Source organism: Nomascus leucogenys, chromosome 5 (assembly GCF_006542625.1).
Source record: "Nomascus leucogenys isolate Asia chromosome 5, Asia_NLE_v1, whole genome shotgun sequence".
Classification (NCBI taxonomy): domain Eukaryota; kingdom Metazoa; phylum Chordata; class Mammalia; order Primates; family Hylobatidae; genus Nomascus; species Nomascus leucogenys.
In genome coordinates, this window is record NC_044385.1 from 1679433 (window position 1) to 1701827 (window position 22395).

The following is a 22395-nucleotide window of genomic DNA, read 5'->3' on the forward strand; positions in this document are numbered from 1 at the left end:
CATGAGACTGAACTCTGACCTCAGAGGTTGAGCGCTTTAACTAAACTTCACCAGCCTTCAGGGTAATCAATTTTGAGTGTCTACAACAAACAAGATCCACATACTAAATACAATGGGGCAAGAGAGAGACAGATGAGACACAACATGCCCTGAGGACTATATATTCTAAAAGTGGCTAATAAAAATACAAGAGCTGATACTCTAGCAGGTAATGAATTACACGCTATGTCTATAAACCCTGCCCTAACATTCCTCTTCTCTCAAAAAAACTTTGCTACAAAGAAGAATGTGATCAATGACAGGCAATTTCTTTGAAAGTCAGAGGAATGAAGGTTACTTTTATTGCGGAGAAGTGTAATGCATGAATATTTAAGAATATCCAATTCCATTACAGAAAATCAAAGATACAAATAAAAGAGATGAAAATAAGTGCAGAGCAAACAGCGTGAGAAGTTAGACACAGAGAAAGTAAACAGGGCATCCATATGGTAAACACAGGAAGGAATGAAAGCACTCATAACCACCAAATATTCACGAGACCAGAGGAGACATAAAATACCCATGAAGGTACTGATATGCATGAGGCATTAAATCAGCCAATCCAATTGGTAGTATCCATTTCTACACCTACATGCCCCCTGCCGAAGAAACACAGATGAAATCCACAGCTGCTCATCATGCTAACGGGTGGACAACAGGGTCAGGGAGGTCCCTGCGTTTCTCGGATAGGGCGAATGAGTGCTGGCCCCAGGCACCTTCAATCTGCTGAGCTGCCTTGTTCATCTTCATCTGTGGTCTGGAGGAAATATTGATATAGCAGAGAACACTGGACAAGAGAACATTGTAACCCAGCTCTGAGATGGTGTGTTCCCTCCATTCTACTCATACCTGAGGTGCATGGAGAGGCAAACTCAAGAGAAGAAATAAACAGGACCAAATAAAAAGGTGAGGAAGTACAGAATGAACAGCGAATAGTTAGACTTCGGAATAAGAGTGCTGAAGTAAAGCAGTGAGTGACGAACCTGATAAACGGAGGCGGGGCCAGAGCCTAATATAGGAATTTACACCAGCGCTTTTCAGACTATCTGTTGTGAAAGACCATCTTTTTTCCCCTAGTGTGCCATGAACCAATTACTAGGGGGTAAAGGGGAGGAGGATACAAAACATAAGCCCAGCCATGCTCAGTGGCTCATGCCTGTAATTCCAGCTACTAGGGAGGCTGAGGCAGGAAAATCACTTGAACCTGGGAGGCGGAGGTTGCAGTCAGCCAGGATCATGCCACTGCACTCCAGGCTGGGAAACAGGGACTCCATCTCAAAAAAAAGAGCATGGAGGTGGAGTTCACAGTTTGCAGGACTGAGTAGATGTGGAAGGTAAAAGACGGTTATGAATCCACCTCCAGGTACAGGCTCCTCTATGCTGATAACTGTCAGTAACAGATGGTGAGAGATAGAATACAGTGAGAAGGCAGAGGAAAGAAAAACAGCAACAGCAAAGTCGTGTTTAACTTCGTTTTTTGATTTGTGTGAAGGGCCAGTAAATCTGATAACTTAGCATATGGATCTGAAAAGTTTCATCTTGCTAAATATAAGGAGTACATACATATAAGATTATTAACAACTGCGTACTTGACTTATATGAAAGTTTACAATCATCTTTTAAACTGTAATGAAAAGACACTTCTATTTAAAAAACCTCCAGTAAAAGGATATTATATTATCCTGGATACCATTAAATTAATGAGATATAATACATATTGCAAAAACACTTTTGCCTATGATATTAGCAGATATCTCATAACATTTTGCCTATAAAATATTTTTCATTTCTCCCTATAGAATCCAGCTCAGACATATGAATAAAAAATAATATAAACCAAGTATTAATGGGCTGCTGGTAAAGGGCATCTCCTAAGCTACTAACGTTTCTTCAAAGCCACAAAGAACACTGTATCAGCTATTTACTTATATTGCTTTTGTGAAAGTTTATAAGAAACGGAAAATGTAAAATGCAATGTCCTCTAGAACACATTAGGAGTTTGCAGCTGTAATGGAATGTTTTTAAGCAGCCATGTGCTTTACAAGGACCCAGACTACGTTTCTAAGAGATTGGGACAGGCCGGGCGCGGTGGCTCACGCCTGGAATCCCGGCACTTTGGGAGGCCGAGGCTGGCGGATCACCTGAGCTCAGGAATTCGAGACCAGCCTGACCAACATGGAGAAACCCTGTCTCTACTAAAAATACAAAATTAGCTGGGCGTGGAGGCGCATGCCTGTAATCCCAGCTACTCGGGAGGCTGAGGCAGAAGAATTGCTTGAACCTGGGAGACGAAGGTTGCGGTGAGCCAAGACTGCACCATAGCACTCCAGCCTGGGCAACAAAAGCAAAACTCCGTCTCAAAAAAAAAAAAAAAAAGATTGGGATGGGTAGAAAAAATACAGCATGGAGACACTGATGAAGCTTCACCCAATGTGGCTGTTACCATATCCATGTATGGGAATGGTTAAAGAAGAAAAGCATACAATTGCAATGAAAATACAGGACAGAAATAGCAGCTAAAGACAGACGATTATTACTCAAGGAAGTATCAGGATGTGAGTGGATATTTTGATGAATTACATTTTTTTTTACATGCTATAAAGAAACCTTCAGGCTGGGCGCGGTGGCACATGCCTGTAATCCCAGCACTTTGGGAGGCCAAGGTGGGGGGATCACTTGAGGTCAGGAGTTCAAGACCAGCCTGGCCAACATGGTGAAACCCTGTCTCTACTGAAAATACAAAAATTAGCTGGACGTGGTGGCGCGCCTGTAATCCCAGCTACTCAGGAGGCTGAGGCGGGACAATCGCTTGAACTCTTGGGGCAGAGGTTGCAGTGAGCTAAGATCATGATACTGCACTCTAGCCTGGGCAACGGAGTGAGACTCTGTCTCAAAAAAAAAAAAAAGAAACCTTCAGAAAGACACCAATGTTCTCAAAATTAAATTCCCATAAAATATGCTGAATCTTTAAAAGATAATTCAATTAGCATCAGCAATACAGAAGGGAGTAAAGAGACAGCTCCTTTTTGCACGAAGCCAACCAAATATTTGAAGGTCTGCTATGAACAAAGTACTGTGGAAGTTAATAGAATCCATTTAGAAAGACAGAAACATGTCTGAAAATTCTGCTTCCAATCCTCCTAAATAAGTCTTCGTAATCAGAGAAGAGCAATTTCATAACTGTTCTTACCTTTCTCTCTGGTCTTTAAGGTATATAAAAAAAAAAGTATATTGGTAAATGGCAAAATAATGTCCAACTGTCTGTAATGAAATGATTAGGGATTATTTTTAGAATTTACTCAAAAAAGAGTACAGTATTTCATGCATTAATTTCTGACCACAAATACTTGAAATGCTACCTAAGCCTTAATATTTATATGTCCAGGATGAAATCTACATACAGTTCTCACAAAAAGGTAAAAGAGATTATTTATTTAAAAAAAAATCTAAGGAAAGCATCAATAAAAGAGAAAACTGGTAATGTTACATCTTAATTTTTTAACCTTAGAAATTCAGTACAGTTCATTACCACTTTCAAGAAGATAAGCCCCATCATTCGTAAGTACCAGAAGTTCCCTTTCAAAACAAGAACTAAGACTAGAGATAAGACAGAGCAGTAAGAAAGGAAGCTCTACTTTAGGAGTCATTCCCTTCTCAGTGCAAATACAGTTTTCTGATACTTGCCAGCTGTGTAATCTTAGTCAAATTAGTTCAACCCGATGAGCCTTTGTTTCTTTGCTGTAAGAATAAAATGAGATAATTTATGGGAAACTGCTAAAGTCATCCATAAAGGTACATTAAGAACATCCTTGTAAATAGTCTCCAGATGTCAACCGCTAGAAATTTTGTTTTATTTACTCTGCTGAGGACTCTGTGTGATTTTTATTTTATTTATTTATTTGAGACACAGTCTCCACTCTGTCGCCCAGGCTGGAGTGCAGTGGGGCAATCTTGACTCGCTGCAACCTCTGACTCCCAGGTTCTAGTGATTCTCCTGCCTCAGCCTCCCAAGTAGCTGGAATTACAGGCGCCCACCATTTTTGCATTTTTAGAAGAGATGGGGTTTTACCATGTTGCCTGGGCTGGTCTTGAACTCCTGGGCTCAAGTGATCCTCCTGTTTTGGCCTCCCAAAGTGTTGGGATTACAGGTGTGAGCCACCAAGCCCAGCTATTGGCTATTTGTGAATCATGATTTTCTAGTGATAGCAAGATGCATGGCACTAAGAGTTCAATAATCACATTTGTTGTCATCACTGAAACAGCATTGCTCCTTGGGAGGAAAAGCTTTTATAATAAGCTAGTGAAAAGCACACATGCAGAACCTAATAGGCAACAAGGCAGAATGAATAAATACTTAACAGAAACAGGAAAGAGAAAAAGCTGACCAGGGATCTGCAAAGTCACAGGATGATAAGTGGACACTCTCTGGTAACATCAATTCACTTCTAAAGGTGAGGATGGAAGAGAGATGCTAATTGTATGTTAACACAGCTATTATAGAGCAGAATATACAAAATGTAAAATTCCAAAAAATAAGCTCAGATAAATCACTTTATAGAAATGTTTAAGTCTATTGTGAGAAGTGACCGTAATAACAGAGTATGAGAATAACAAGACACATTTATATAGTGCTTACTCTTTGCCATACATATAGTAACAATTCCTCACAACAGTCCTATTAGGTAGTTATTATTAGCACTACCATTTTATAGACAAGCAAACTGAAGCACTAATAGGTAAAGCAACTCATCCAAAGTCAAACAATTCTCAGAATTAGGACTCAACCTAGGCAGACTGGCTCCAGATTCTGTGCTGCTTGTGGTATGTAGGGCAGATTCCATAAGCAAGATGGAATTTAGCTAGGGGTTGAAGAGTTTGATAAATTAGGAGGAGGAGGAGGAAGAGAACTTGTAATAATACTATTTAGCCTTAGAAGAGGCCAATTATAATTTGAGGCAATAGTTTTGTTTTTTGAAACGGAGTCTCTCTCTGTCGCCGAGGCTGGAGTACAGTGGCATGACATTGGCTCACTGCAACCTCCGCCTCCAGGGTTCAAGCAATTCTCTGGCCTCAGCCTCCCAAGTAGCTGGGACTACAGGCACATGCCACCACACCCAGCTAATTTTTTGTATGTTTAGTAGAGATGGGGTTTCACCGTGTTAGCCAGGATGGTCTTGATCTCCTGACCTCATGATCCGCCCACCTCAGCCTTCCAAAGTGCTAGGATTACAGGCGTGAGCCACCACGCCCAGCCGAAGGCAATGGTTAATACAGAATCCATACTGAAACATTTTCAGAGACCAATTTTTTAGAGCACAATAACTTTAGAGCTTATTTTAAAGAACTGTAACTTATTTGGTATTTAGTAGACACTGTCTCGAATTTGCTTATTTATTGCTTTAGAATTTTTCTCAAGTTATTTCATGCATATATATTATTTCCCATCTGGAATTCAAGTGCTTGAATGCTTGCAGCATGAGAACGTGCCCATTACTTCTTTTACAATCCTTACCAAAACACAGCCCAGGCATATAAACAGTGTTTAATTAATGTTTGTTCAATTGAACTACAATACTAAAGTCTCTCGCTACCTTTTACCCAAGGAAACAGATGTAGAAAAAAATCTCTAAAGATGATGTTTAAAATTTACTTAACAACAAAAAAACCGCAAGTATTATCTGGTAGGAAACGGAAGAGGGAAACTTGAGAACACAGGATATTTTTGTCAGTGAAAGATTAATACAGGGACAAGTCAGCAAAGTCAAAAAAGAAGCATGAATTAGTAAAAACGCAAAGAAATGATAGGTGTGAGCCACCATGCACAGCCTGTTTTAGTTCTTTTCTAAAGTGGGTATGAGATAAATGGAATTAGGCCAGGGTCAAATTTATTTTAACCTAGCCTTTCCACTTTTGTTTCTTCAACTACAAATTTACTTGAAAGGTTCACCTCACATTCTTGACTAGGTTTCTCGGCTACAGAAAAACATGAAAGAGAATTCTATGCCCATTAAAAAGGCAAAATGAAAATCTGTGAACTAAATGGGATAAAATTGGTTCCTGTAAAAATTATGACCACCTTTACCGAAATTTTTAAAACTCATTGTGTTACTGATAGGATGCTCCGGGAATTTTAAAGGTAAAGTCTGAAGAACAGTAGAGTAACCTCAAATTCCAAGCGAAAGTGAAGACAAACTTTGAGTAACAGCTACAAAAAGGTAGTACTTTAATCCAAAGTTCAGTTCAAAATAAACACAGAGGATAGTAGAGGGTCTAGAAAGAGAACTGGGGCCGGGCGCGGTGGCTCACGCTTGTAATCCCAGCACTTTGGGAGGCCGAGACGGGCGGATCACGAGGTCAGGAGATCGAGACCACGGTGAAACCCCGTCTCTATTAAAAATACAAAAAAAAATTAGCCGGGCGTGGTGGCGGGCGCCTGTAGTCCCAGCTACTCGGAGAGGCTGAGGCAGGAGAATGGCGTGAACCCGGGGGACGGAGCTTGCAGTGAGCCGAGATTGCGCCACTGCACTCCAGCCTGGGTGACAGAGCGAGACTCCGTCTCACAAAAAAAAAAAAAAAAAGAGAACTGGAATGAGGAGGTACCAGTAGGAACAGGCTATAAAGGGAGTGACGCTGTGGTGGGGAGGTGTGGAGGAGAGGTGAGAACAACAAAGTCATAACAACAGGAAAACAGGGTTTGCTTGCACTGTTGAAATTTACTTCATGAGAAGTATCAGTTCTGAAGATCATTTTTAATCACAAAAGCATTTTCACCTGAGTAATTCCTTTAGTACATGTTCTTTTCCCTACTGAAATGAAAGATGCCCATCTTAGTAACCTTCAAAACAGCCTATTAATTTGGCAATGTCCCATCAAAAGCTAGAAAAGGGAGGGCAAAATGGTTCTAAAAACATAAATCTAATTCAATTTTAAAAAAATTTTAAAGTAAAAACATGTTAGAACAAGACTTCCAAATGTTTCCACTCTGGTGCTTGCCTGAAGTCTGAAGGCCAAGTTCCCATGGATTCCTACAGGCGAAATTAATCTCCTTTATCTTAAAGCACTGTGGATGTGGGTGGAGGGTAGGGGGTGGTAGCCAAGGGAAGGGGTAATAGGATAAAAAGAATTAAGAAATATAATTTGTGGCTGAGTGCGGTGGCTCACGCCTGTAACCCCAGCACTTTGGAAGGCTGAGGTGGGTGGATCACCTGAGGTAAGGAGTTAAGAGACCAACCCGGGTAACATGGAAAAACCCCGTCTCTATTAAAAACACAAAAATGTGCCGGGCGTGGTAGTGCATGCCTGCAGTCCCAGCTACTAAAGAGGCTGAGGCAGGAGAATCACTTGAACCTGGGAGGCAAAGGTTCCAGTGAGCGGAGATCATACCACTGCACTCCAGCCTGGGTGATAGAGTGAGACTCCATCTCAAAAAAAAAAAAAAAAAAAAAAAAAAAAAGATGTAAAAACATAATTTTTATGTGCTTCTAACTCTAACACAATTAAACCAAATTTACAAATTAGTACATGCAAAAAAAAACATCAATAAAGTTAAAACAATAGTCACTTAACATGATGCGGCTCTGTAAAAATTAAAGTTTTGTTCACTAGTGGAATACGGTATAAACTGTGACTGCACAGGTTCTTTATCACAGGTACGTGAGGATCCAACTCTCCCACCACCAACTACTGAGAAATCTTTGTTTCTAAAACATCATGTGATGTTGTCCCAAAGGCAAAATTTATTTAACCCCCCCGCCACCAGTTATAAACAGAAATACAACCTTGAGCACTGAAATTTTTTTTTTTTGAGACAGAGTCTCGCTCTTGTCGCCCAGGCTGGAGTGCAATGGTGCCATTTCGGCTCACTGCAAGCTCCACCTCCCGGGTTCAACCAATTCTCCTGCCTCAGCCTCCCGAGTATCTCGGATTACGGGCGCCCACCACCATGCCTGGCTAATTTTTGCAGTTTTAGCAGGGACAGGGTTTCACCATGTTGGCCAGGCTGGTCTTGAATTCCTGACCTCAAGTGATCTGCTCGCCTCGGCCTCCCAAAGTGCTGGGATTATAGGCGTTACAGGCGTGAGCCACCGTGCCCAAAGAGCACTGAAATCTCATATGAGAATGTTGTTTTAAAGTGTCGGTATTGTTCTTGAATAAGCTTATATTATTTTTTATCACTGAAATAAAAATATGGAATTTTAAAAAATGCTAATTACCTTTTCCTCTTCCACTTCTCTGTATTACATATTTTCTATGATAAACTTGTATTTTTTCTAGTTGAGTTTCATGACAACTTTATTGACATATAATTCATATACCATACAATTCACCTATTTAAAATGTACAATTCAATAGTTTTTAGTATATTCACAAAATTGTACACAATCAATTCTAGAACATCTTATCACCCCCAAAAGATCCCCCCTGCCCTACATACCCACTAGCAGTGACTTCCCGTTCTCCTGCACCCCCACCACAGCCCTAGGCAATCACTCAAACCACTAACGTACTTTGTCTCTATAGATTTACATATTCTGGACATTTCACATAAATGGAATTATACAATATGCGGTCTACTGCAATTAGCTTCTTTCACTCAGCATGTTTTCAAGGGGTATCCATGTTGTACTATATACTGACACTTCATTTCTTTTTATTGCCAAAGAATCTTCCACTGTACAGATATACCACCTTTTATTTATCCATTCATAAGTTGATGGACATTTGGGCTGGTTCTACTTTTTGACTGTTGTGAGTAATGCTGTTATAAACATTTGTGCACGTTTTTGTCTGAACACTTGTTTTTAATTCTTTTCAGTGTATACCCAGGAGTGGAACTGCTGGGTCACATGGTAATATGATGTTTAACTTACGAGGAACTGCCACACTGCTTTCCGTCGGAGCCACACCATTTTACACTCCCATTCCAGTGGACAAGGGAGGGCTTGGATTTCTCTATCTCCAGGAGTGAACTGGTATATTTCACTGTGGTTTTGATTTGTATTTCCCTGATGGCTAATGATGCTGGGCATCTTTTCATGTGTTTTTGGCCATTTGTATATCTTCTTTGGCAAAATGTCTATGCAGAACCTACTGAGTTGTAAGTTGCATATGTTTAGACTCAGGAAAACGACTTTTTAAAAAACAGTGGACATATGCTAATATTGTTTAAAAGTAAAATTAATATAAATATTGAGGGCTGTGCTGGTGTGGAAACTTTCCCCATTCCTACACTCCTTTACTCATCCACTTCTGGGACGGCAGAATGATTTCTCTTATTGGCAAATTTGGTAATGCCTAAGCTTTACTGGCTCAGCCACCTTCTTTTTTTTTTTTTTTTGAGACAGAGTCTGGCTCTGTCCCCCAGGCTGGAGTGCAGTGACACCATCTCGGCTCACTGCAAGCTCCGCCTCCCAGGTTCACGCCATTCTCCTGCCTCAGCCTCCCGAGTAGCTGGGACTACAGGCGCCCGCCACCACGCCCTGCTAACTTTTTTGTATTTTTAGTAGAGACAGGGTTTCACTATGATGGCCAGGATGGTCTCGAACTCCTGACCTCGTGATCCGCCCACCTCGGCCTCCCAAAGTGCTAGGATTACAGGCTTGAGCCACCGCGCCCGGCCTCAGCCACCTTCTTTCTGCCCAGAGTGAGTCTGTCAGCAGAGGACACAGTACTTTGCTAAGCTGTTTTTGCAGGCCAGCCTTCTGTGGAGGAAGACATAGAGGAAATGAAAGTGAATCATGATAAGAAAGAAAGATTAGATAGATGAAAAAGAAGAAGTGGGATGGAACAGTACTTCAGATACATAGACCAGAAATTTTTACAGGAAACTGAGGCCACCGGTTTGGCTGGATGGGGAAGGTGGAGCCTATTGGACCTGCCTCTAGACTCATGGTGCCCTTAATCCAGTTCAAGTCCTTGTGGAGAACTGTGAGGATCCGACACCCAACACAGTCCCAACTCTTAAGCCTTCTTCCAGTATCTCAGCAAACCAGCTCCCTAACTTTATTCTTTACTAATCTTCTATAAATCTCCTTCTCTAACTAAAATGGGCAATTCATTTGCCTCTCAAACAAGGATTTTAAAAAATGAGACTATAGGCCGGGCGCGGTGGCTCACGCCTGTAACCCCAGCACTTTGAGAGGCCGAGGTGGACGGATCACAAGGTCAGGAGATCAAGACCATCCTGGCGAACATGGTGAAACCCTGTCTCTACTAAAAATACAAAAAATTAGCCAGGCATGGTGGCGGGCGCCTGTAGTTCCAGCTACTCGGGAGGCTGAGGCGGGAGAATGGCGTGAACCTGGGAGGCGGAGCTTGCAGTGAGCCGAGATCGTGCCACTGCACTCTAGCCTGGGCGACAGAGCAAGACTTCGTCTCAAAAAAAAAAAAAAATTAGCTGGGTGTGGTGTCATATACCTATAGTCTCAGCTACTCTGGAAGATGAGGCTAGAGGATTGCTTAAGCCCAGGAGTTTGACGCTGCAATGAGCTATGATCATGTCACTATACTCTAAGTCTATGTAACAAAGTGAGACCCCAATTCTACAATAAATGAATAAATGAGAATATGTAATACTGGTGAGGGTTCGATTAAATATTCACAGTCTCATGCTGCTCAAGAGGAATGTAAATTGCCATAACTTACCAGAAAATGATTGCACAATATGTAGTAAGATTAAAACAGTTAAGTACTTTTATTATTGGGGGATTTATGCTAAAAACTTTTTTCAGTAGCAATAAAAAGGAAAAAAGGGGAGCTCCTCTGTGCATAAAGATGAACATGGGGGCAATATTTTACAGGCTTGTTTCAAGGACTGCTCTACAGATTCTATACGCATTATGTCAGTTAATCCTCATAACCCTTAGGAAGTATTATTTCCCACAGTTACAAATGCGAAAACTAAGGGGAAAGGTAGCTAAATAGCTTATCCAAGGTGATAATAGTTTATATATTTGTCCCCGCCCAAATCTCATGTGGAATTGTAATCCTCAGTATTGGAGGTGGGGCCTGGTGGGAGGTGACTGGACCATAGGGGTGGATTTCTCACGAACGGTTTAGCACCATCCCTTTGGCTGCTGTCCTCGTGATAGTGAGTTCTCGTGAGACCTGATTGTTTAAACATACGTAGCACATCCTGCTCGCGCTTGCTCCTGCTCCCACCATGTGATATGCCTGCTCTCATTTCACCTTCCACCGTGAGGAAAAGCTCCCTGAGGCCTCCCCAGAAGCCGAGTGACGTCATGCCCATACAGCCTGCAGAAGTGTGAGCCAAATAAGCCTCTTTCCTTTAAAATTGCCCTGTCTCAGGTATTTCGTTATATTAAACAGCAACACAAGAATACATAAGATCACCGTGGCAGTGAGGAAAAAACTGAAAACAAATGTTCAATAATAGGGAAACGATTATCATGTTTCAAAGCCACAAAAAATATACATTCTGTGTCTACAATGAGAGAAGAATCTAAAACAAATTGTAAATATGACCTCAACTATGTAAAAACACACACTCCAAAGAGACTGAAAATAAATATACCAAAATGTTAACACTTCTTGCTCTTAGTTGATGGGAATACAACTGAAGTTTTTATTTTTTAACTTTTCTATATTTTGCATATTTAAATGTAATATTTTATACTCAAAAACTTTTTTGAAAGCATTGAACCAAGGACATAAAAGTTTATTTTTAATCACTAAGAATGTTATGCAGGTCATTTAAATATTAATATTGTTCTCCTCTTTAGAAAGAAAATAATCCAAATAAATACAAAGTAATAACAAAAGTTTAGCAAATTAAAAACAAAACACCCCATTTACTAAGAGCTGTCTGTGTGCCACACACTGTGGAAAGTCACTTTGACATGTGTTATCTCATGTAATAAATGTGTGGGTTTTTTCTTTTAGAAAGTGTGTTTATCAACCATTTCAGTAGGTAGCCACCGCTTAGGACCCTATTTTAGAGCACCACCGAGACACCTGCTGTAATTGCCAATAACCTACAGAAACAGGAATTCCTACAAAACCAGTTTTCCAGGGCACAAAGTAGAGAATTCTATAGTGGAACTGTATAGATCTTAAAAAGTAACTCATCCAAACTGTTTCACAATTTTTCACAACAGGTTTACTGAACCTTAAGTCAAAAGAGGTGGCATTTAAAATTCTAGTAAAATGAAGAAATAAAATTCTATACAATATATACCGAATGAATTATAAATTATACTAACCAAAAGATTTTTCATGTATATCTCCTGTTTCTTTCTAAAAAAAATTAAAACAAATCTATATAAAGCCATTCATGACATTAGCCATTAAGCTAATAGGAATGCTGGGTTTCAACAGTCATTCAAAATCTACCATATTTCAAAATTATACACTAACATGACATATTTTCTTGCATATGTATATCATAGTGTATAGGTTAAAATGGATTATCAATAAATTAAAATTAATTTATGAATTCCAGGATAAAGAACATAAAATACATATGGCAAACACAATTTTAAAAATTACAAAACCTAAGCCAGGAGTTCACTCTTATTTCTTCTCTTCTTATGAACACGAAGCAAAAACTCATTAAATTTCTATCATTTCAGAGGTTATAAAATTTCAAAAACAGTTTAGGATGATGTTTACTTTTAATTAAGGCTTTCGTTTTCTCACATACCCCTTTCAATCCATCCTGCATATCAGAGGCAGATTAATCTTCAGAAAACACTATCTTTCTGTTTTGCATAATAAAAGCCATGACCTCACATACTTGTGGAATGAATAATTTTTCATGTCTCAAAAATCTGTAATAAAATCCTATGGTCTGGTCATTTAGCTAGTGTTACTCCAGTCTTACGTTGTTATTGAATATCAAAATAAACAAAACAAATCCGTTCAATTCAGATGAGTCTCAACCACATCCTTTTATCTGGCTCTAAACTCCTATTCCTTGATTACTCTCAAGCCCTTACCCCAGCTGTTCAACCACGAGAGCGCCGGACTCCTGCCAATGTTTTGGTCACGTTAGTCAGCCTCATCCTAGCACTACTTCCTTTCCTATCTGGCATCGAATCCATGTATCATCTCTTGCTACTCCTTAGTCTTCTTATACTTCTACTGCACTCACCCTATAAACCCCCAGCCCTGATCAGTCTAACTACTTTTGCTGCTCTTATAGACAATCTGCAATCTATTGCTAAAGAGCGTCACAACTACACAAATGAATAACTCTCTAAAAGCAGTATCCATCAAACCTCAGCTGGAACCTTAATGCTGGCCAGACGTCCTTCCTCACAGAGCTCAAGGGACCACATTCCTCCAGAGCTATTCTCAACCTTCATTACCAGTCTCCAGTCCCCTACCTGCCCATTCCTGGCTCAGCAGAGTCTCACCCGGACAAGGAAATAGAAGCTCCACCTCCATCTCGGTAGAAGAATGTTTCTAGCCACTGTTCAAGGATAATTTTTCTACCCTGTACCCAGTTTCTCACCCACTCCCAATTCATCAGGGAGCATGTCTGTACAATCAAGCTCTCTATGGACCCATTCTTCTCATCATCACAAAAACAGCGGTTGCCTTTACCCTAATCCCAGGTCTGTGAATAACTCTTTGGACTCGCAGCAAAAACTCAACCACAATAATTATTCACTTTTCTATAAAATGCACAGAGGACAAACAAATGATTAAAAAAAAAAGAAAAAGTACCCCACAAGGTGCTAGAAAAATATAAAGAGTAATTAATACAGCTGTAAAAGATATAAGGTAAAAAAAATACTTGAGGAGCTGGGCGTGGTGGCTCACACCTGTAATCCCAGCACTTTGGGAGGCCGAGCCAGGGGGATCACTTGAGGTCAGGAGTTCAAGACCAGCCTGGCCAACATGCTGAAACCCCACCTCTACTGAAAATACAAAAATTAGCCAGGCTTGGTGGCGGGTGCCTGCAATCCCAGCTACTCAAGAGGGTGAGGCGAGAATCACTTGAACCCAGGAGGTGGAGGCTGCAGTGAGCCAAGATCGTGCCATTGCACTCCAGCCTGGGCAACAGAGTGAGACTCTGTCTCAAAAATAAATAAATAAATAAATAAATAAAATACTTGAGGAAGATTTGTTCAGATTTGTTCTTTGACTCACTATGACCTTCCTTCATAATCTGTTCAATTATTTTTGTTTTAAATAAAATACTACTAAAAATGATGCTTTTACTTAGGAATCCTTATAAAACCATAGCTGCTTATAAGAGAGATTTAGGAAGGACATGCAATAACCAACCAAGTCAAATTGATGCTGTGGTTCTTGTCCTTTTTTGAGTAACATATTTCTTGAAAAATCTGATGAAAGCTGAGAATTCCCTCTGAAAAATACACGTATTGTGCTTTGGGAGGCCAAGGATGGGAGGATCGCTCCTGGAGGAGGCCAGGAGTTCTAGACCAGCCGGGGCAACATAGGGAGGCCCTATCTCTGCAAAAAGTTGAAAAAAAAATTAGCTAGGCATAGTGGTGCATACCTGCAGTCCCAGCTGCTAGGGAGGCTGAAGTGGGAGGATTGCTTGAGTCCAGGAGTTTGAGGCTGCACTGAGCTATAATATTGCCACTGCATGGCAACCTGGGTGATAGTGCAACACACTGTCTCTAAAAAAAAATTTTTTTTAAAGAAAAAGAAAAAACACGAATTTTTGAATAACCATGTTTTCCTCAAGTTAAAATTTATTTACCTTTCTAAAAAATCTTTGGAGTGGCTGGGAACGGTGGCTCACGCCTGTAATCCCAGCACTTTGGGAGGCTGAGGCGGGTGGATCACAAGGTCAGGAGATTGAGATCATCCTGGCTAACATGGTGAAATCCCGTCTCTACTAAAATACAAAAAATTAGCCGGGCGTGGTGGCGGATGCCTGTAGTCCCAGCTACTAGGGAGGATGAGGCAGGAGAATGGCGTGAACCCAGGATGTGGAGCTTGCAGTGAGCTGAGATCACGCCACTGCACTCCAGCCTGGGCAACAGGGCGAGACTCAGTTTTATTAAAAAACATCTTTGGAGCATTGTTACTTCTGTAATCAAGAAGGAAAAAAGAGGCAAAGATGTGTACTTCTACCCCCCACCACTTTGAGTTTCTAATAAAATATGACCTATTCCGACCTGTCAGCTTTCCATGGAAAAAACTAAAAGGTGAGGGAAGGCAGAATAATCTATAGAGACATTCTGGGCACATTTTTTCACTTACACTGAAGAGCTGGAGGAAAATGGAAACTCTCCAGCAAAGGCTATACAAAGTACATGGTTTTACACAAAGCATTACACAAGTACATGGAAGCTTTAGTTACAAAACAGATATTCTTAGAATATGTTTCCTCAGCCCAGATAAGTGTTCCTGGAGCAGAAATTTTGCTCATAAGGTTTTTGCACTCACAGCTGTACTCTTTCAGGCTTCAGGGAAATAAGCCATGGACACATATGTTAACGCTCTGTTGGCATTCACCGGGCAATCCCTAGGTTTTCCCCAGCTATACAGTGGAGAAAGGAAGGATAAAAAGCCCGTATGCATCAGAATGCATGAAACTATAACCAACCAAAAGGCCACCCAATATAATAAAAACTAACTTCTTCAATTAAATACCATTTTACTTCAGGTTATTTTGAAATACGTCTTTCTCTGGCTAGTGAAAAGATGAGCATTGGTGAATATATGATCTAACAGATTAATTTTAAAACAAGAGTTCAAATGTAATACTAATAAAACAGACTATCTTCTCTCTTCTGAGTCACAAAACCAATATTACATGATTAAAATAGGGAAGAGAAAGGGCATTACCTCTAATTTTGGCTCTTTCTAGTGCTTATCCAATGCTACAGGTATAACTCTAACTGGCATGGCAAAGAACTCCACGACAAAATTTTAAAAATGCTTGTAGCAAAAAGAATCTAGAGATTACTGTGTCAATTATTTAAAATAAAGCCTGATGGCTGAATTTGAATTAAGATGCCACAAATGGGTATCAATAATGACTTTTCCAGGAAACTACATTTCACAATATTATAACCAGTATAATTTGCACAAACGTCCACCCCTCTTTTCATCTGAGTTGACTCTGAGGGAGGAAATCCTGCTGGTTACATGAACCCTTGTAAGACCCAATTTAAGTAAACTTTTTCATGCTTCACAAGTGAAAAAAAAAATCTAAAATGTTAGTTGTTGCTTCACGAGGTAAAAACAAATAACTCAGGCCTGGCGCAGTGACTCACACCTGTAATCCTAGGACTTTGAGAGGCTGAAGCAGGCACTCTGCTCAAGCTCAGGAGTTCAAGACCACCCCAGGCAACATGGCAAAACCCTGTTTCTATTTTTCTAAAAAATTAATAATTAAAAAAAACCACATACCACACACATAAATAAATAACTCCACTATTTATTATTCAAGAAATAAAACATACTTTTGGCTGGGAGTGGTGGCTCACATCTGTAATCCCAGTACTTTGCGAAGCCAAGGCAGGCAGGAGGATCACTTGAGCCCAGGAGTTCAGGACTAGCCTGGGCAAAACAGTGAGATCTCATCTCTATTTAAATAACAAACCATACACATTTTCACAAAAATCCTTATTGAAAAATCTTAGACAATGTTTTTCAGTTCATCTAAAAATTATTTTTAAGATTTAGTTGTATACTGGTAATAAGAGCTGCAGAAGAGAAAAATAATGAACAAGGACAATGCATACAAAAAATCAAAATATAAGCTGTATACTATCAAATAATCAAGGACAGCAGCATTTGATCTTATAAAGTTCCCAAATTTTTTAATAACTTATTTCAAAATCTATAATATAAAAAAGTACTTTATTTAATTCATTTATTTATGCATTTTTGAGACAGGGTCTTACTCTGTCACCCAGGCTGGAGTACAGAGTACAATGGTTCAATCATGCTTCACTGCAGCCTCGACCTCCTGTGCTTAGGCGATCCTCCCACCTCAGCCTCCAGAGTAGCTAGGACTACAGGCTTGAGTCCCAGGCATGGCTGTGACTGGCCAAAAAGCATTTTTAAAGGTTACTTTACCTTCATTCAAATTAGAAAACCACAGTCACCTAATTCACTGAGTTTTCAAAATGCAGCCAAGATAGAAAAAATATGTAATTATTTAATCAGGTAGTGGCTCTCCAGGAAAAAAAACAGGGCAACTATTCTCATAAGAAAATTTAATACATACGCCAATTGCAAAATAATGTTAATTTCTAAATTACCTAGATACTGTCAATTTAAATATCAAATGCCCAAATGTCAATGAAGGGTGACTAACCAGACAGTGTGGCACATGCCTGTAGCCCCAGCTCAGGAGGCTACAGCAGGAGGATCACTTGAGCCCAGGAGTTCAAGGCTAATCTGGGCAACATAGTGAGACCTCATCTCTAAAATAAGTAAATAAATGTGACAAAATTTACCATTTACTGTTTCAGAATTTTTCTTAATCTAAAAGGAAAAATCATCTTGATTTGTCAGTATTTTGATAGGCACACACTGTCTTTCCTTTCCACATGGCTAATGATGATGAAAAACAGGAAGTCCTAAGAGATGGAAGGGTGGAGGGTATAATGGCAAAAAGTTTCCGTCTCCAAAATGTTAAAGAGCAGGATCCCAAAACTAAGATAAAAACCATTTGGCCTGGCACGGTGGCTCACGCCTTTAATCCCAGCACTTTGGGAGGCGGAGGTGGGCGGATCACTTGAGGTCAGGAGTTTGAAACCAGCCTGGCCAACATGGTGAAACCCTGTCTCTACTAAAAACACAAAAAATTAGCTGGGTGTGGTGGCACACGCCTGTAATCCTAGCTACTCGGGAGGCTGAGGCGGGAGAATCACTTGAACCCAGGAGGTGGAGGTTGCAGTGAGCTGAGATCTCACACCACTGCACTCCAGCCTGGGCGATGGAGCAAGACTCTGTCTCAAAAAGGATAAAAACAATCTAAGAAATCTCAAGCTATTATAAGACTTCAAAATTCTGCTAATGAGGCCGGGCGCGGTGGCTCACGCTTGTAATCCCAGAACTTTGGGAGGCCGAGGCGGGCGGATCACGAGGTCAGGAGATCGAGACCACGGTGAAACCCCGTCTCTACTAAAAATACAAAAAAATTAGCCAGGCGTGGTGGTGGGTGCCTGTAGTCTCAGCTACTTGGAGATGCTGAGGCAGGAGAATGGCGTGAACCCGGGAGGCGGAGCTTGCAGTGAGCCGAGATTGCGCCACTGCACTCCAGCCTGGGCGACAGAGCAAGACTCCATCTCAAAAAAAAAAAAAAAAAAAAAAAGAATTCTGCTAATGATGCGTTCTTTAAAGAATATTACAAACAATTATTTCAAATGCTTAAAAAACAATATTATTCCCTGAAAGGATATATAATTTCCCCCATGAGAATGATTCCTACATAAAGGAAAGCCTGTATTCATGTGAATCCTGAAGGCCCTAAACTGGAAAGAAGGTTACATAACAGTATCAAGACATACATATATTAAGTTAGAATTTCTCAATAAGCATATAATGCTTTTAAAGCCCAGTTAAACCTTATCAGGGCTTTTTAAAAACAGACGATTACCACACTATCAATTACTCTTCCTAAAATAACTACAATAAATTTGCTAAGACTCACTTGTAGAAACCAAGCAATGTATTTTCTCTCTTATCCAACTAAAAGGGTGCCAATAAACAGCTACCTAGTTTTAAATACAAATGGAAACATTATTATTTTCTTATAGAACATCCACACATCTCTCACAGAACAAGCAACATCCAATAACTATACCCCTTCCCCAATTCTGTCTTTGATCCTCTAACACTCCCCACAGTCCCTCCATTGTGCCAGGTCTATCATGACTATATTTGACAGAGGGAGTTTGTTCACTGACCAAGTAATTTAAAATTTCTTCATACTATAAAGGCTGAGAAGAGGGCATGTTTCCTATATTAAATTACACTGAATATTAATTAGGCCTTCAGGCTAATTTAGCTATTAATGTAGATGTAACACACAGCAGCTAAAGTAGTATTTAGGGAAGTTTATTGGAGCACAGAGGTCAAGACAGAAACAATGATGGGTCTGACTGATCCCTATGGAGGTTAAATGGCTTTAGAGTTACCTTTGTTACAGCAGCTCTGAACCACAGACGGTTCTATGTAAATCACCACCCTTGTTGCAAAAACAACTTGAAGCACGTATGGAGACAGTATGTCAGTTGCTTTATATAAAAACTGCCATCTTTCCTTTTAAATTTCCCTAAACCACCATACACAAGTTAATCTTTTACTTTACTCAGGCTCCCAGCATTCTACAGCCATAAAACCTACTCTCTTCCTTTCTAAATTTTGCTCAAACATTTGATCTTTCCCTTGATAAGAAACACCATGATATAAAGAAGCACATTTATAAAACTTAGCCTTACCTGAAACTGACTCAGAAAATAACTCTGCAACAACAGGTACTCTACCTGTTCACAAAAAAGTTCAATCTTCTTGTAGGTCCTCAAGTTCTCTCTACAATTTAGTAGACAGAAACTCATACTGTGCCTTGACACACTGTTGATGTGCAAATGTAAATAACTAGTAACAATGACACGCCAGGAAATGACTGAACACTATTCATCTTATGAGCCTCACTAAACAAGCATGGGGCTCAACGTTAACACAGTCAACACTAAGAGAAAGAGGCTGGGCATGGTGGCTATGCCTGTAATCTCAACACTTTGAGAGGTTGAGGTGGGAGGATCATTTGAGCCCAGGAGTTCAGGGCTCCGGGACTGCCACTGCACTCCAGCCTGGGCAATAGAGTGAGAATCTGTCTCAAAACAAACAAAACAAAACAAAAACACTAAGAGGAAGAGACTTAGAACTCTCTTCCTGCATAGAAACTTCTCAAATTAAATACCACAGTACTTCAGGAAGAGGAGTTTTTTTTTTTTTTTTTTTTTTTTTTGAGAGGGAGTCTCGCTCTGTCGCCCAGGCTGGAGTGCAGTGGCGCAATCTCTGCTCACTACAAGCTCCGCCTCCCGGGTTCACGCCATTCTCCTGCCTCAGCCTCTCCGAGTAGCTGGGACTACAGGCGCCCGCCACCACGCCCGGCTAATTTTTTGTATTTTTTAGTAGAGACGGGGTTTCACTGTGGTCTCGATCTCCTGACCTCGTGATCCGCCCACCTCGGCCTCCCAAAGTGCTGGGATTACAAGCGTGAGCCACCGCGCCCGGCCAGGAAGAGGAGTTTTTAATTTACCCCACAGAATCAGACTCTCAGTGTAGGAAGACAGCTTAAAAATCCTGTGACAATCCTATCATTTGTGCTGCTCGGTAAGGTAACATTTAGCTACATGTGATTGTTGAGCATTTGAAATGTGGCTTCTCCAAATTGAGATGTGCTGTAAGTATAAAATACCAGATTTTATAGATTTAGTATGAAATAATTTAAAATCTCATTTTAAAAATTGATTTCATGTTAAAGTAACATATGATTAAATAAAATATACTACTAAAATTTTACCTGTTTTTTACTTTCTTAATACCACTACTAGAAAATTTTAAATTACTTATATGGCTTGCATTGTATTTCTATTGAAGACTGCTGCTACAGACCTACAGCCTTAATTCTGACAGCAAGCAAGGACTATCGCTTGGCATTTCCCAATTACAGTTGTCATTTAAAAGCCAAAAGAGGCTGGGTGTGGTAGCTCATGCCTGTAATACCAGTGCTTCAGGAGGCTGAGGTGGGAGGATTGCTTGAGGCCAGGAATTTGAGACCAGCCTGGGAAACAGCAAAACTCCGCCTTTACAAACAAATAAATATATTTAAATGTAAAAAGCAAGAAAAAAAGTATTTTCTCTTCGCTACCAACTTAATTGAGAGAACAAGATAATTTAAGAGATTATAAAAATCATCAGCAGAATCACTTTGTCTTGGAACCATTTTCAAGGCGTGGTGGCTCACACCTGTAATCCCAGCACTTTGGGAGGCGGAGGTCGGAGGATCACCTGAGGTCAGTAGTTCGAGACCACCCTGGCCAACATGGCAAAACCCCGTCTCTACTAAAAATACAAAAATTAGCTGGGTATAGTAGCAGGCATCTGTAATCCCAGCTACTCTGGAGGCTGAAGCAGGAGAAACTGCTTGAACCTGAAAGGCGGAGGTTGCAGTGAACTGAGATGGCACCACTACACTCCAGCCTGGGCGACAGAGTAGATGCCATCTCAAAAAAAAAAAAAAAAAAAAAATTACTTCGAAAAGGCAAAAACAGCATAGGATAGAAAACCACACTTCTTAAGAAAAAAGATGGGAAATACTGCACACTAACCAAGTTTTTCTAATAAAGTATGTCTAAATCCTGATCATAAAGTTCATCTTTAAGGTGAAATCAACATTCTCAGCACCTGGGACCTCAGAAAAAAAAATAAGATGTACAAAAATCTCTTTTTATTATTCAAGTACCTTCAATTACAAACAAGTGAACCATCAACACTGTAAAAAGGGAATATTATAATGTAATTCTCCTTCCCAAAACCAAAAGAAAATAATAACACTGAAAAGCAAAATAAAAAATAACATCAGTTTTTCTAGGACTCAGTAGGCTAACTTTGGTCCACAAACATTATGAAATAAGACAGTGCATTTTAAAATAAGTGTTTTTTTTTTTTTTAACCACAATGTGTTTATTTTTCTTTTTCTTTTTTTTTTTTTTTTTAAGGAGACAGAGTCTATGTTGCCCAGTCTGGCTTCAAACTCCTGGCAGCAAGTGATCCTCCTACCTTGGCCTCCCAAAGTGCTGGGATTACAGGCATGAACTACCATACCCAGCGACCACAATGTTTTTTTAAAAGTATATTTAAAAAGTAAGAAATTCAAAGACACATTTCTATGAGTGAACCATGGAGACATAATTCTATTTTATCTGATTTAAAAATACTTAGGACTCCAGGTCCTGGAGGGGGGAAAAAAAGTGTATTTCTGAATCTATGAAAATGTTTTTTAAGGGGAGAGGGGGAGGCAGCTCAGTAATAGAGAGAGGTTCAGAGGATGCAAAGTCACTTCTAGAAAACTGTCAGTGAGAAAACTGTATGAAAAAAGAATTTAAGCAAATTAAGACCAATGAGTCCCCAGAGTTTGTGCAACAGTTGATGAGATATTTTCTATGACGTCCTAACAAATTTATAATCCACAAAAGGTCATATTTGGTGGTCAATTCTTTATCCGCTTGAGCTTCATCAGATGAGTATAATCTTCAGACTATTTGCTAGGTGATACATTCCTTAGGAACCTTTTCCTTGTGCATTTAAATGCCCAACTCAATTACGCTCTCAGTAGAGTAAGCAGAAAGGATTGTACGTATTTTAAGACACGGAGTTGATTGGCTGCCG

The 22395-nt window shown here is 40.0% G+C and overlaps 1 protein-coding gene across 1 annotated transcript in view; it reads right to left on the bottom strand.

The window, feature by feature from the left end:
* CNST (consortin, connexin sorting protein) overlaps positions 1–22395 on the bottom strand; it is a 118059-nt gene that overhangs the window by 94514 nt on the left and 1150 nt on the right. The gene's annotated exons all lie outside the window — the stretch shown is intronic.